Raw genomic sequence first — 14,155 nt, 5'->3', positions numbered from 1 at the left:
ATTAAACCCCCAAGCACACCCACCTATTCCTTTGTAGATTATTTTACTATGGATTTACTTAAAATCCATCCAAAGTAGTGTTGCCAGATAAAATACAGGATGCCCAGTTAAATCTGAGTTTCAAATAAACAAACGATCATATTTTAGTATAAGTATGTCCCAAATATTGCATTATAGAAATATCTAAATGCCATTTAAAATAAAAATCCCCAGCAAACTATGTACTGAGACCCTACCAAATAGTGTACAGAATATACTTAATACTAAAAATGTATTCATTGTGTACCTGAATTTTACTGGGCATCTTGCATTTTAATTTGCTAAATCTAATCCAATCAAATTCCCTTACTTTTCATTCCCAGAAGCACCCTTCCTTTTTTTAAAGGTTAATTCTCTGAGCTATGGTACTGATCTTTCTCCTTGGTTCACTTTCTTTTTCATTCTACATATTCCTTCCATTCTACTTTCAAGCATACTCATGTCATCCCTACTACAGTATGAATGATCCCAATTCTATATCCCTCCATGAGCCCACCCATGCCCTTTGCTGTGTCACTTTGCAATTTCTCTACAAAGATAAATTCTATTTCCCACCCCTTGAATCTGAACTTAGCCACATAACCTGATCTGGTCAACAGAATGAAGCAGAAGTGCTGGTGTGTCAGTTTGGAGTCAAGGATTTAAGGGGCCTTGTATGTTTCTGCTTGTCCTCTTAAAATTCTTCTTCCATCTCCATGAGAAGGCTATGCCTAGGTAAGCCAGACAGGAGGAGGATGACATGTGAAATAGAGTCCAACATGGAACAAAGCTCCTGAGTAGGCTTGTAGATGCACAAGCAGCCCCCACTGAGATCAGCCAACCCTCAGACACGAGCTATAATAATAACTGCAGCCTTTTTTTTTTAAGATTTTATTTATTTGAGAGAGAGAGCAAGGGCGAGAGTGAGAAAGAGAGAGAGAGAGAGCGCCCAAGCAGGGGGAGTAGCGGGGGGGGGGGGGCAGGAGGCAGGCTCCCTGCTGAGCAGGGAGCCCGATGTGGGGCTCGATCCCAGGACCCTGAGATCATGACCTGAGCCAAAGGCAGATGCCAACTGAGCCACCCAGGCGCCCCAATAATAACTGCAGTCTTAAGCCACTGAGTTTTCCAGTGTTCGTTATGCAGCAAAAGCTAACTGAAATATCTACCCTGAAAAAGCTCTTCTTGACCTTACTATACTTACTTTCTTGCACTCCCAAACTGCTGCAAAAAGTACCGTTTATTTTTTTTTTGGCTGTGTTTTCTTACCACTTATTCTTGTTATCTGTATCACTTCTCTTAATTGACAGCAAAACCTCCTAATGGGCACTCCTATAGCTGTGACTCTGTCCTTATCTACCTTGGCCTCTGTATAGCACCTGACACTGTAGATCGCCTGATACCTGTTAAATTTCCCCCTCCCTGATTGTACTGCACTGGTCTCAATTTCTTTGATTGTTTCATCTATTTCAGGGGCTCATCTTCTCTCTTCTACTCTTGGAGTTTATTCATTCCCCCAATAGCAATTATCATATATTTGACTCACACATCTTTATCTCCACCCTAAATCTCCCTTCTAAGCTCTAGTTGGGTGGGTTCTCAAATTCAGTGTGCATTAGAATCACCCAGAGGGCATACTAATGTTCAGATTGTTAGGGCCCCACTGCTTGAGTTTCATATTCAGTAAGTCTGGAGTGAAGCCTGAGAATTTACATTATTAACAAGTTCTCAGGTGATGCTGATGCATAACTTTGAGAACCACTACTGTAGTTTCGTATTTCCTACTACCTAACAGTCTCTACTGGTTATCAAACATTGCACAAGTGATTCAAACACTGCATACAGGGTCAATTAGGGTGTTTTTGTTTGTTTGTTTTGTTTTTAATTGTAAGCCCTAGGAACCAATTTGGGCTAGCTAAAGCAAAACCAAGAATTTATTAGGGAGCTCGCAGAATCAATGTGAAGGCTGGTGAACCATGCTCCAAATAAGGAAAACAGAAAACAGACTACTTGATAATAGGAGCATTACCTCTAAATCTGAAAAAGTAAACAGTGTTTCTTGTGTTCCTGAGTCCCTCTGTTCAAGATTCAATTCCAAGGATGCCTGGGTGGCTCTGTCAGTTGAGTGTCCCACTCTTCATTTCGGCTGGGGTCATGATTTCAGGGTCCTGGGATCAAGCTGGGTGTCCGGCTCCATGCTCAGCGAGGAGTCTGCTCTGGATTCTCTCTCCCTCTCCTTCTGTCCTTCCCCCCACTTACTCACTCTCTCTCTCTCAAAAAAAAAAAAAAAAAAAAAGATTCAATTCCAAATGAGAGTCCCCTACCCATTCTTTAGTTGAGGGCAGGGATAGAAAGGACTATAGTGGAAGCAGCCACCAATGATTGTTCTTCTTTCATACGGTCTTCGTTCAGGCCCTCACAATCAAGCAGGTGGATTACTACAACAACCTCTTAACCGGTTTTCTTGCCCCTAATCTAACCTCCAATTCATTCTCCACATACTCTTCAGTTATCTCTTTAAAACACATGTCATTTTCTTCTTTGCCTTGTCTGGTAGTGTACCTGTCTTATCTTGTTTTAAGTAATAAATTGCTTTTCTTTATGTGCAAGTGGATGGGATACCTTCGCCTTAACAGACTCATAAAATGGAAAAGTAGTTTTATAAGGTAGGAAATACATCTCATTGTTAAATCAGGACCTAATCCTTAGTAATCAGGCAAAGGTCAGAACTGGTCCCAAAATAGAGACCCCTCTAGGAGTCTTTAAGAGATCAATGTCTCACTAGATTGAAAACGCCGCATGACAAGGACCTAGTCCTCATTGCATCACTAGCACCTTGCTCATAGCAGGCACTTAATGAAATGAATAAAGTCTTCATCCCCAGGCCTTCCCTACCTTAGATTACTGTAATAGACTCCTAACTGATTTCCTGGTCTGCAGTCTCTGCTGCCTATCTCCTCACTACCAACTCCTTCCTGTATACCACTGTTAAATCAAGCCAGTTATCATTTCCTGCTCAAAACCTTCTGACTCCCCAGTATATGTTTGCCAATTCTAAATTCTCCGTACTCAAAGCCTTCAATAATCTGGTTCCAACCAGTTTTTTAAGGCTTTCTTCCATTTCTACTTATACTGTCAACCAATCTAGGTAAGATTTTTAAATATAACTTACTTTTTCTGTTCCTATTGCTTTGGTTCTACTTTTTGGAATGCCTTTCTCCCATGGTGTTTATCCTACCCTACCTTCAAGTTTGTTAACTTAACCTGTCAGTATTCTCAATTTATTTAAATCCGTGGCCCACCATCCCAGCCAGGTTCTTTTGGTCATGTCCCCTTGTACCCTATATCCCTAACTTCGTGGTTAGACATCTTTCTGTTTGAAGCTTTTGGGTGCCTGGGTGGCTCAGTCAGTTAAGGGTCTGACTCTTGATCTCAGCTTAGGTCTTGAGTTCAGGTCTTGATCTCAGGGTTGTGAGTTCAAGCCTCCCATTGGGTTCCATGCTGGGCATGGAGCCTACTGAAAGAAGAAAAAAGAAAAGAAAAGAAGAAAAGAAATCTATTTGAAGTTTTTGTTAATTGATGTCTTGCATTTATACATATTTCATAAGAGTTGAACACATACTATCTTAAATTATCACTATATACTTGTTTATTTGTCCCACCAGATTTTAAGAGCTTTCTATCACTTATTAATCTTCTATATTCCTCCAGAAACTACTCTGGTGGTTTACACATAGTACTGATGAATGAAATCTGTTGAACAGATGAATAAATGGATGTTTATAATATGAGGTTAGTCTTTGGGACTGGTCTCCTCGAGGCAGCAGCCAGTGGCTGTGCTAGTAATTCCAGAACTGCTAGAATCAAAGGGTTTAAATCTTGGCAGCTTGGAAGTAGAAGGTGAGTCTAAACCAAGATGATTAGATTGAGCACAGAGGCCAGTGCCAAGAAGCCAAAAATAAGCATCAAGTAAAAAGATCCAAAGCCCAAACCTGAGACGAAGTGTAGAACAAAGGGTTTGGAATCAGGCAAAGACACAGTAGAAGCAACAGTAGCTTAATAATAGGTTGATGGGGATCTGGAATGGTGGACTTCTTTTAGGGGCTTGTGCATACCATTTCCAGGATCAAAATGAGTGGTTTATTAGTAAAACAGAGTTGCCTAAGAGTCAGAAGTTGGGTGGGCAGCAAAGAAATACATGGAAATAAATTTATAACAGCAAATATAGTGAAATATAAATAGACCTGCTTTGAGAGGTAGATTTCATTTGAGTTCCATTTTCTTATGCTCTGCCATCTTAATTTGTTTCACATATTTGCATAAATTCACATCCAAGTTCTAATGCAGTTTTTTGATTCCTCCATATTATGGATAAAGAAAAACATATTTTAAGAGAGATAATATCATAGTACCCAAACCAAACACAAAAACTCAGAATTTGGTTTTGCTATATTTTTTAGACTTTCAAACTACCAATCAATAAAGCTACAATAAGAACACTATACCTAATAACCACTGATTTTTTTTTTCTACATTAACTGTTTATAGACCAGAAAATTCTAAGAATTTTTTACAAGGGTTTTTTTGCCTTTTTTTTTTTTTTTTTAACTTAAAACAGGGGCACCTGGGTGGCTTAGTCAGTTAAGCATCCAACTCTTGATTTCAGCTCAGGTCATGATCTCAGGGTCGTGAGACTGGCCCGTGTCAGGGCCCACTATGGGCTTCCCGCTCAAGAGCACAGAGTCTGCTTGTCCCTCTCCCTCTGCTCCTCCCCCGGCTTGCACATGCGCACACTGCATGCATGTTCTCTCGCTCTCTTGCTCTCTCAAATAAATAAAATCTTTTAAAAAAATAAAAAACTTAAGATGTAAAACAAAAAAAATCCTATTTATATAAAATGCATATTTTATTATTGAGAGCGCTACAAAGTTTAATTCCTACAGCTACCTTTCCCTATAAAGCATTTGTTTGCTTTCAGTCTGTAAGGTTGGGTTAAGCAGCTCTCTGCCACACACAGTATTTCCTTGTACTAATTAGCAGCAAGCATTGTGGCAAAGACTAATGTCCACATGAAAAGCACAGCAAAATTCACTTTAAATCCTATTGTAAATGTGCAATAGTCCTTTGCATGATTTGTACAATAAATTTTGTTATTTTGAATTAAATGATGAATAAAGTACACTTTTCAAGCCTATATTATTCTTCCTGATATTACTGAGAGGAGGATAAACTCCCATATTAGTTCCTTGGAAAGTTAATATATTTTGGCAGGCAACATAAAAGAATAGGAAGATCACTTATCAAGGAGCTAGGTGACCTTGATCCTACCTATTCTATGGGGTCTTAGGTAAGTTATGTATTCTTTCTAAGTCTCACTATCCTTATCATAAAACATAAAGACTTGAATTATTTCAGTGGTTCTTGCAAGGAAGACTGCACCGGGATTGCCTGTGGACATTTTATTTTGACTTGGTAGATGTGAGAAGGGAGGGCCTGGGTAACTGCAGCTTTACACTTCAGAAGTGATTCTGATGCATAGTACTGGTTAAAAACCAATGGTCTAAATAATTTCTTGAGTCTTTTGCAATTCTAAAAGTCTACTTTTTATATCCAATCAATGGAATTTTAATAGCTTCTAGCTTTCATCATTAGTCTCTTCTTGTAATGAATAAATGTATTTTAGGAAATAGGGAAGCTGCTTCTAAATTATGAATAGCTTACAGGTACTGAGTGCTCACCAGTTCTAAGGCATTAACTCATTTAATACATGTAATTCAATCCTCACAACAACACTGAGGTGGGTACTAGTATTATCATCTATATATCACAGATGGGAAAACTGAGGCACAGAGAGTAATTTTCCCAAAGTTACAGAGCAGGTAAGTAGGGAAACTGGGTATAGAGCCTACACTCTTCACCAGTATGCTACTGCCATTCAATATAAAGGACCTACACCCGCAAACAGCACCCTGCACTTCTCCCTACCCAAGTAGCACTGCTTTCTCTGTTACTTTAGGAAAAAAGAAGCGTCTGGTTTTAGAAAATTTGTAGAATCTGAAATCTGGAAGGGGGAAGTTGGGAAAGGCAAGAATGAAATGACTCAAGGGAGGTGAGCCTAAGTCCCCAGACCCTGAGTTACAACAACTAGAGACTACTTAGATTCACAAAAGCCTTGCTAAAAAGGGTAATCATCCCTACAAGTGATTTGCCTTCAGTTCTCACTTCATTCCATAATGTCTGAGACATGTTCTTTTTGACTGACCAAATATTAATTTAAAAAACATTAGAAATTTACTTTATTGGGTGAACTAGACCCAAAACGATAAAGTTAAAACAGGAAAGTAGGCACAAAAGCTATGTTAGAGACTCAGAGAGAGGGTAATGACATTTGAAATTATTCAGCCTACTACTAATTTTGGGTATACAAAGGAGAATTTATAACAAGTGTACCCTGGCATATGGAGTAGAGTCTAGAGCAATATAAGGATAACTAACCTTCCCTTCCCAACAATATGGACAGAGTGACCTAACGGGTCTGTGGTCCTGATTGGACAATGTGAAATGCCAACCTACACAGCAGTGCTATTTTTTCTAACTGGGTGCACTCAGCAATCTGGGTACAGGTACCCAGTTAGAGCTGGTGTTTTGCCAGGTTAGTGACAGCAGGGCAAGCAGGGAAAAGGTGATGTGGTTCTGGCAAGAGAGTGGTAAATAATTTAAAATACAATGCAGCAAAAGATCAAAGGAAGTAAAGGCAGGAGAAGGATGATAGGGAGAAAAAACAGAAGTCTGGATTGGAGGTCGCACGTCAGAGAAGGACGAGAGACTGACATAGAGGAAGAGCACTGGAGACATCAGGGAACTGAGAATGATGTACTGGGAGGAACTGAGGGAGAGAGCTGGGATGCATGTTGTGGCCAGAGAATGTGAAGTCTGCAGTTAGAGGTGAAACAGATTGGGTGTATGACAGGATCCCAGGTATGGCAACAGAAACGAGCAGCCCAAGATCAGTGGGGATGAGATGTCAAGGAACTTCGAGGGTGGTATTCTGTCTACGTTGGTGATGGATTCACTCAGGATAAGGGTAGCAGTAAGGAAAACAGGAAGACTGTAAGCCATGTGTCAGTCTTTAATAATTTAAGTCTTGAAAGACTTAAAGATTATTTATTTATTTATTTATTTATTTATTTATTTATTTATTTGACACAGAGAGAGAGATCACAAGTAGGCAGACAGGCAGGCAGAGGGAGAGGGAGAAGCAGGCTTCCCACTGAGCAGGGAGCCCGATGTGGGGCTCGATCCCAGGACCCCGAGACCATGACCCGAGCTGAAGACAGATGCCCAACCGACTGAGCCACCCAGGCGCCCCTCCCTTCATTCTTAAGACTCATCTTTGTTCCACTTTTTTGACTTGGTAAGAACCTGTGTTTCATATTTTCAACTTAGGGCTAGCTTAGTATTTTGCTAACGTTGAATAGGTAATGAAATTATTGCTAATTCAGGCAAGAAAAATCTCAGCTCCCCACTCTCATAAATTGCTAAAAATAAATGTTTAAAAAATAAATTACAACTCAGTTGCCCCAGTTCTGATTTGAAAACATCTGGTGAGACCCTGGGTACAGGTTCCCACTACTTTTTTTTTTTTTAAGTATAAAAAATACATGTACAAAGGTTTCTTATAATCTTGAAAGAACAGGGTGGCATGCTATTTACTGACAGGCTGACCTTTACACAAAGAACCTCCACCTTCAACAAGCTGAAATTATTGTTACTGATGCCTTGAGAATATCATTGCCTCAGAAAGCAGCATGTTTTGTCCAAGTCACACAGAAGTAGCTAGATAGACACCATTTGGTCACCAAATGGTGCAATGTAGAGGGCAGGGGAAAATTATTTCTACATACCAACCATATGCCTGATACTGTGCAAGGAAGGAAAGGAAATGTCAAATATGATTCCTTATGTCAAGAAGATTACAATTTATTGGTTAATTACATAATACTTGAGCCCAGAGCCATGTCTTACATTTTTAAAAAAATTACAGCATCTAACATAGGACTTTATAGATATCAATAAGAAGTTAATAACAAATTAAAACAATACAAAATGTTTAGAACTAAGTAATAAAACACACATTTAACATAGGTGACTGAGAGAAGAGGTAACAGTTGAGCTAGTGTCATTGTAATCCATGAAAAAATCTTGTTCCTATTCTGTTTTGAGCAGGTACTGACACAGGAAGGTCCCTATTCCTATTTATTGAAATCTTTAGGGAAGAAAGAAACTGGGTCAGCTTTTCCTACAGGTAGAAATTGGAAGGTCAGGCTTATCCTATGCTGGGGCATCAGGAGTGGCTGAGTCCTTACTTGCATCTTTTCCCAGATGGCCAAGGAAACTAGCCTTGAGCAATAGCTCTTTTAAGTATGCAAAACTATTGACCAACCTGTTATTGAAACCCTTTCCCTCTTGGATTCTTTGATCTTATATTGATATCCTTTCATTCATTTATCAAAAAATTATTGAGCACCTACTATATACCAGTAATCTGTTCCTATCTTTTTACTTTTGATTTCTTTACTACTCTTCATTCTCTACCCTATCACTCCCAATCATCTTTACTCAGCCCTCAGCTCTATTCTTCTCTCTCTCTCTCTCTATATATATTTCTATACACCTATATATATTTGTATATATATATATATATATATAATCTTATCCTTCAAAAAAGTACATCAGTCCGCTGAGGTTCATGTAGCCTTTAGGCTAGTATCTCCCAACCAGCATATCCTACACATACAGATAGGAGGTTACAGTGTCTGTAAGGTCTTAAACTTCCTGCTATTGCTATGCCTCATTGATCATCCCTTCTCAGTCTTTCCTGCCGGCACCTCTTCCTCTAGGGAGTATTAGGTTTTGAAAATTTGTCTTTTCTTGAATCTGTCTTTTCACTCTACATTCTTACAATTTCAGCTCCCTCTCCCTATCAATCTCCAAGCTTAAGTTTAATTTCTTTCTATTCTTGCTCTTTCTATACTTCAGGTCTTCACGGAGTCTGTTGCCCTAACTTTAGATAATTCCACTTCTTCCTTAAATTTTAAAGTCTATTCCTTAAGAAGTCTTTGTTCCTTTCCCTAAACTAGGTTAGACAGCTCTGCCATGTGACATTACTGCACCCTGTCCTTTTCTTTTGAAGTATTCATCATCTCATATGATCAGTTTAATGGCTGTCTTGTCCAACAGACCAGGGGTAAACAATAGCCCATGGGTCAAATCCAGCCCCACTGCAGTTCTATTGGAACCTAAACACACTCTCTTATTTATGATTGTTGATGATTGCTTTTGCATTTCAATGGCAAAGTTGAGTAGTTGTGAGAGGCCATATAGCCTGAAAACCCCAAATATTTATTATCTGTCCCCCTAGTTTGCCAAATGCTGCATTAGACTATAAGCACCATGAAGACTGAAATCACGCCTGGTGTTCTCATTTCTAATATTCCCAGCACCTAGAGTAATGCCTGACCCGTAAGTATTTCTGGACTAATTGTATTTCAATCTCAAGCTTTAACCCATCTTGTCAGTGAAACAAATGAGATCACATTAATTGGGCTGTGTTTATAACGTTATAATCACTGCTTATCCAGATAGTGATTGTAGTATTCTAGTCCAAGGGGGAAATAGAATTAACCAAGTAATAAACAAATGAATAGATTATTACAACCAGAGGTAAGTGCTATGGAAAAAAGGAACACTGTACAATTAGAATATGTAACAGAAAACCATAATCAAATATAAAGTTTGGGAAGACTTCCCGGAGGAAGTGGTCTTTGACCTGAAATCTAAAGAGTGAATTAAGTGGGCAAATGAGGTGGAGAGAAGGAACATGGCATGTCCCAGGAATTGATGCTCTTGTCAAATAATAAACTATAAAGTAAGTTCCTTGAAAAGTTAAGGGTAGGATCCAAAATGGAGCAAATGCTCAGTGGGATATTTATTATAATGTAAAATTTAAAACACTCTATTGTCGGCCTACTGTGGGAAAGTGGTAAACTGCCGTATGTCCATAGCACAGTATATTCTGCATCTATTAAAATAATGGGTATGAAAAATTTTGATTTGTATGGAAAATGCTTCTATAATGTAAAGTAAAAAAAGTGGGACATTGCTTCCACTAAGTAATATATTCATAGAAAAATGTTCTAGAAGAAAAATGGACTAAAATGTTAATTATAACTGCCTCTGGGTGGGACTGAATATATTTTCTTTATGGTTTTCCGTATTTCCTATGCTATGCATTTAAAACCTTTAAGACTGGAAAAATACATTTTACTGAGAAAATAAATGTAAGTGTTGATTTGTATCTACACATTTGAGGATAGTCTTTCCTGAACCCTGGAATGAGGATATAAAATGAGGATCAAAACTCAGGAGAGTTCACTGTCAATAACAAAGATTATTAGTGGAAGTTTTCCTGGAATGTGATTTAAACTGTAGATATAAAAGTGCAGTGGGGACATTGGGGCCAGGGAATACTACCCTGAGATATGCTGCTCTATATGACACCTTGCTTCTGAGATTCCGTATCTTGATTATTTAAATTGGGAACTTAATCTAACCTTACTCCACGTGTGTTTGGTCTCTTCCCCTGCCTAGCCATAATCCATCAGAAATGCTCTGGTTTCAATTCTGGATATATAATTTAAATGAGGGTCCTGGAGAGCTCATGCATCAGCTCTAATATTACTTTATTCTGAAAGCTTCTCTTATTTTTTGTTCCTCAAACATCATCTTTAATTTATAGGCCCATTGGCCTTTCCCTTAAAACTATTACTGCTAATTTATGGAAGTGGGTGAGTTGAGAGTTGTTTTTAAAAAGTTTTGCTTCTTCCTGTAACTGAAATAAAAAGATAAGAACAGAAATTCTCACCACAATGATTGATTTGACTTCCCTTTAGTTTTAAAAAAAGAAATAAAACCCCATTCTTTTGGTTAAAATATACTTAATCATCATTCAGGCAATACATATTTGTGTACCTATCTTACACCCAGGCAGGTGCTATGAATCCATGGGGGGAAACCTGCATGAAGTCTTTTGAGAGTGCATAGTTGATAGCAATTGCTTCCAGAGTTCACCATATAGGGCTTCCAAATCCCTTGGGGGAGGGGTGGGGTGGGGAATGAGTTTCTTTTCCATCATGGTTTCATAGAGGCAACACAGTGGATGAAGGGCTGAGTAAAAATTTCCTTTGGACTAGATCAGGGCTTTTCAGCCTTGGCACTATTGACATTTTGGGTCAGATAATTCTCTCTGTTATGGGGGCTGTCCTATGCATTATAAGATATTTAGCTGCATTCCTGGATTCTTACCTACTTGATATAGGTAGCAGTCCTTCAGATGTGATAATCAAAAATGTCTCCAGACATTTTACCAAATGTCCCCTGGGGGTGGTTAAGACAAATAATTTACCTTGACTTCCACTGAATTTACTAGAAAACAAACAAAAGCAACCAAATAATTAAATAAGAAAGAAAATACAGGGGCGCCTGGGTGGCTCAGTCGGTTAAGCGTCTGCCTTCTGCTCAGGTCATGATTCCAGTGTCTGGGGATTGAGCCCCGCATCGGGTTCCCTGCTCTGCGGGAGGCCTGCTTCTCCCTCTCCCACTCCCCCTGCTTGTGTTCCCTCTCTCGCTGTGCCTCTCTCTGTCAAATAAATAAATAAAATCTTAAAAAAAAAAAAGGAAAGAAAATACAAATTTTGCCAGATCACTATGCCCTTCTGCTTATTCCCTAGATTAGAAATAAATGGAAAGACACTGACAGGACAGTCCATTTCCTACAACAGAAATGACTAGCATATAGACCCTACTCAGAAGATTCTCTACAGTAAAGAAGTAAAAGTAATAGATCTGGAGTTAGAAGGCTTAGGTTCTTGCTAAATAGCTTCACTTCTTTGGGCCTCAGTTTCCTGATCTATAAAACGGAGGTGTAGCGGGAAAGCAGTAGTGAGGTTTGTAAATAGATCTTTTAATTTTTTAATTCAATAAACATTGAAGATATAGTCTAGCCACTATACATGGGGCTAGTATATAAAAGATAAAAAGACAGGGTCCTTTCCTTCAAGGAGATTATATTCTATTACAATGACAAACTACAACTACAATAATCTAAGAGTTATAATAGAAGCATGTACCAAAAAAAGTGGGAGCCTGGAAAGAACACCTAAATTTGTTTGGGGAAGTCAGGGAGACTTTTACAAGGGAAATGGCATTTTAACTAAAACTTGAAAGATGAATAAAAATTTTGGCAGGAGACAAGAAGAGGGAAGATATTCCAGTTAGAAAGGCAAAGGCAGAGAAATCTGATGCTTAAAAAAAAAAAAAAAAAGGTATATTTAAGGAACTGTAAGTACTCCAGTGGTGCTAAAGGATATATAAAAAAGGTGAAATGACTATTATATTGTAGTTGATAATTTAAAATTTATGTGATAGACCACCCTTGTCGTGGTGTAGAAAGTAAGTATGGAGGGGAATGAACCAAGAGGCCAATAAGTGACTACTGCAATAGTCTACCTAAAGGTAGTGAAAGCCTACAGAAGGTCAATTATGTGGGCAGGAATGGGGAATATTCAGAGAGAGAATGGGCAAGGCTTCAAGTCAGAATGTTGGAGCAATTATATAGCTAAGACTTACTGAGCACTCTCTGTATGTGTGCAATAGTTCATTTAATTCATATAATAAGCCTAATAGGGATGGAAAACAGTCCAATTTGCTAAAAATTAATTTGCCAAAGAATTAGGTAGTTAAATTTACCAAATACTTGTTTTATAGAAAATCCACCTTAAATTTATTTAACAAACATATTCTCTGGTAAAATTACTTTTTACTGAATTGGCTTTTGGTAGAATGACTTACAGCCTAAGATAATATACACTTATCCTCATTTTGTTGAGGAAAAAACTGAGGTTCAGCATTAGCAAAGGCAAGGCCAGGTCTATAGAGCTAGAGCTTTTAATCTCTACATAGCTAATACCAGTGTAGGGATAAAGAAAACAAATGATCTAGAATATCTTGTTTCAGCTCTAATGTGTTATGATGTTAATATACTTAAATCAAGAACCAAAACTTAAAAAAGAGAGATACAATGAAACTAAGTTCAAAATCTATTAAGAGTACCACAGCTTTTTATGGCGACTTCCTCAATTTTTCTTGAGGGCATTTTAAATTTTTCTCCCTTCAGCCAATTGATGAAGATAATGACAGTGAGATAGTTCTCTTTACTTTCCTGTAGTTCTCTACTTTTTTTCTTAACTACCAGAAATTGCCATCTATCTGGAGTCAACTGCCATTTATATCCATGTGACACATAAAACCCACTGATAACTTTTAAACTTTCATCCCAAATATTTATTTCATCACAATGCAGATAGTAGTATTTTTCTGACAATGGGAAAAAGGTCACCATAATTTTGTTCTCTCCGGTATGAGACTTCTGAAATCTTTTAAACTCAACTCTATTTTTCCCTGAGAATCACTAGCAAAAACCTTGCTTGGATCTGTAATGACCATGGTTCCCAGCCGGAGACAGTGGAGTGCACTCCAGAAGTTCAGTGGAGAGTAGTAACTCCTCTTGGGGGGGCATTTTTGTCAGAGTTGCATGTAGTGCCCAGGGGCCAGGGATGTTAAATATGCTGTACAATGTAGACTTGTTTCACCTAACACATCAGAAGCCCTTGAGAAACACTGAGCTCAGGGTCAACTTCATGGGCATGCAAACTGTGCAGTTCTACAGGGCACAGTGCTTGGTTTAGTGTTCTGCAGTCACCATTTTAAAAATCTTCACACTTTTATGTTTGAACGTCTGTTTTATAAATGAAGTCCGGTGGTACAATGGATCTTACATTCAAGCAGAGGAGGCAATGTGTGCATCTTTTCTTTCTTGCCACCCTCTTTGCATATAGTCTTCATGATGTGTCATAAACACAGGATTCTGATGGATCTACGGATCTAGGAACTCAAGGAGTCACAGTGATGAGACAAGGCAAGCATATTACATCAATGGTTGATTTAGTGGACCATTCCAAAAGGCTACACTCTCCATTTGAACCAGAACTTGCTTCAGATGCAAAAGGAAAGCAATGGCATC

At 38.4% G+C, this 14,155-nt stretch overlaps 1 protein-coding gene and 1 long non-coding RNA gene across 3 annotated transcripts in view; both read right to left on the bottom strand.

Moving 5' to 3' along the window:
- The window catches only part of LOC135365602 (uncharacterized), a 32,854-nt gene extending 30,675 nt beyond the window's left edge, over positions 1–2,179 (bottom strand). Inside the window, exon 1 of the long non-coding RNA XR_010413736.1 lies at positions 2,045–2,179. This is a non-coding gene — a long non-coding RNA (uncharacterized LOC135365602). The remainder of the gene's footprint in view (positions 1–2,044) is intronic.
- LOC135365601 (uncharacterized) overlaps positions 1–14,155 on the bottom strand; it is an 81,418-nt gene that overhangs the window by 62,852 nt on the left and 4,411 nt on the right. Inside the window, exon 2 of one of the 2 annotated variants that reach the window (XR_010413735.1) lies at positions 1–14,155. This exon is cut by the window's left edge and continues 11,756 nt beyond it. The exons of the other annotated variant lie outside the window; for it this stretch is intronic. The gene's annotated coding sequence lies outside the window, so the exon portion shown is untranslated. 2 annotated transcript variants of the gene reach the window in all.

The sequence above is a fragment of the Mirounga angustirostris genome, unplaced genomic scaffold, assembly GCF_029215605.1.
Source record: "Mirounga angustirostris isolate CCGP_5_RB_7025 unplaced genomic scaffold, mMirAng1.0.hap1 SCAF_8, whole genome shotgun sequence".
NCBI classification, from domain to species: domain Eukaryota; kingdom Metazoa; phylum Chordata; class Mammalia; order Carnivora; family Phocidae; genus Mirounga; species Mirounga angustirostris.
Note: the sequence above shows the minus strand (reverse complement) of the source record. Positions and strands in the feature narration are given on the sequence as shown.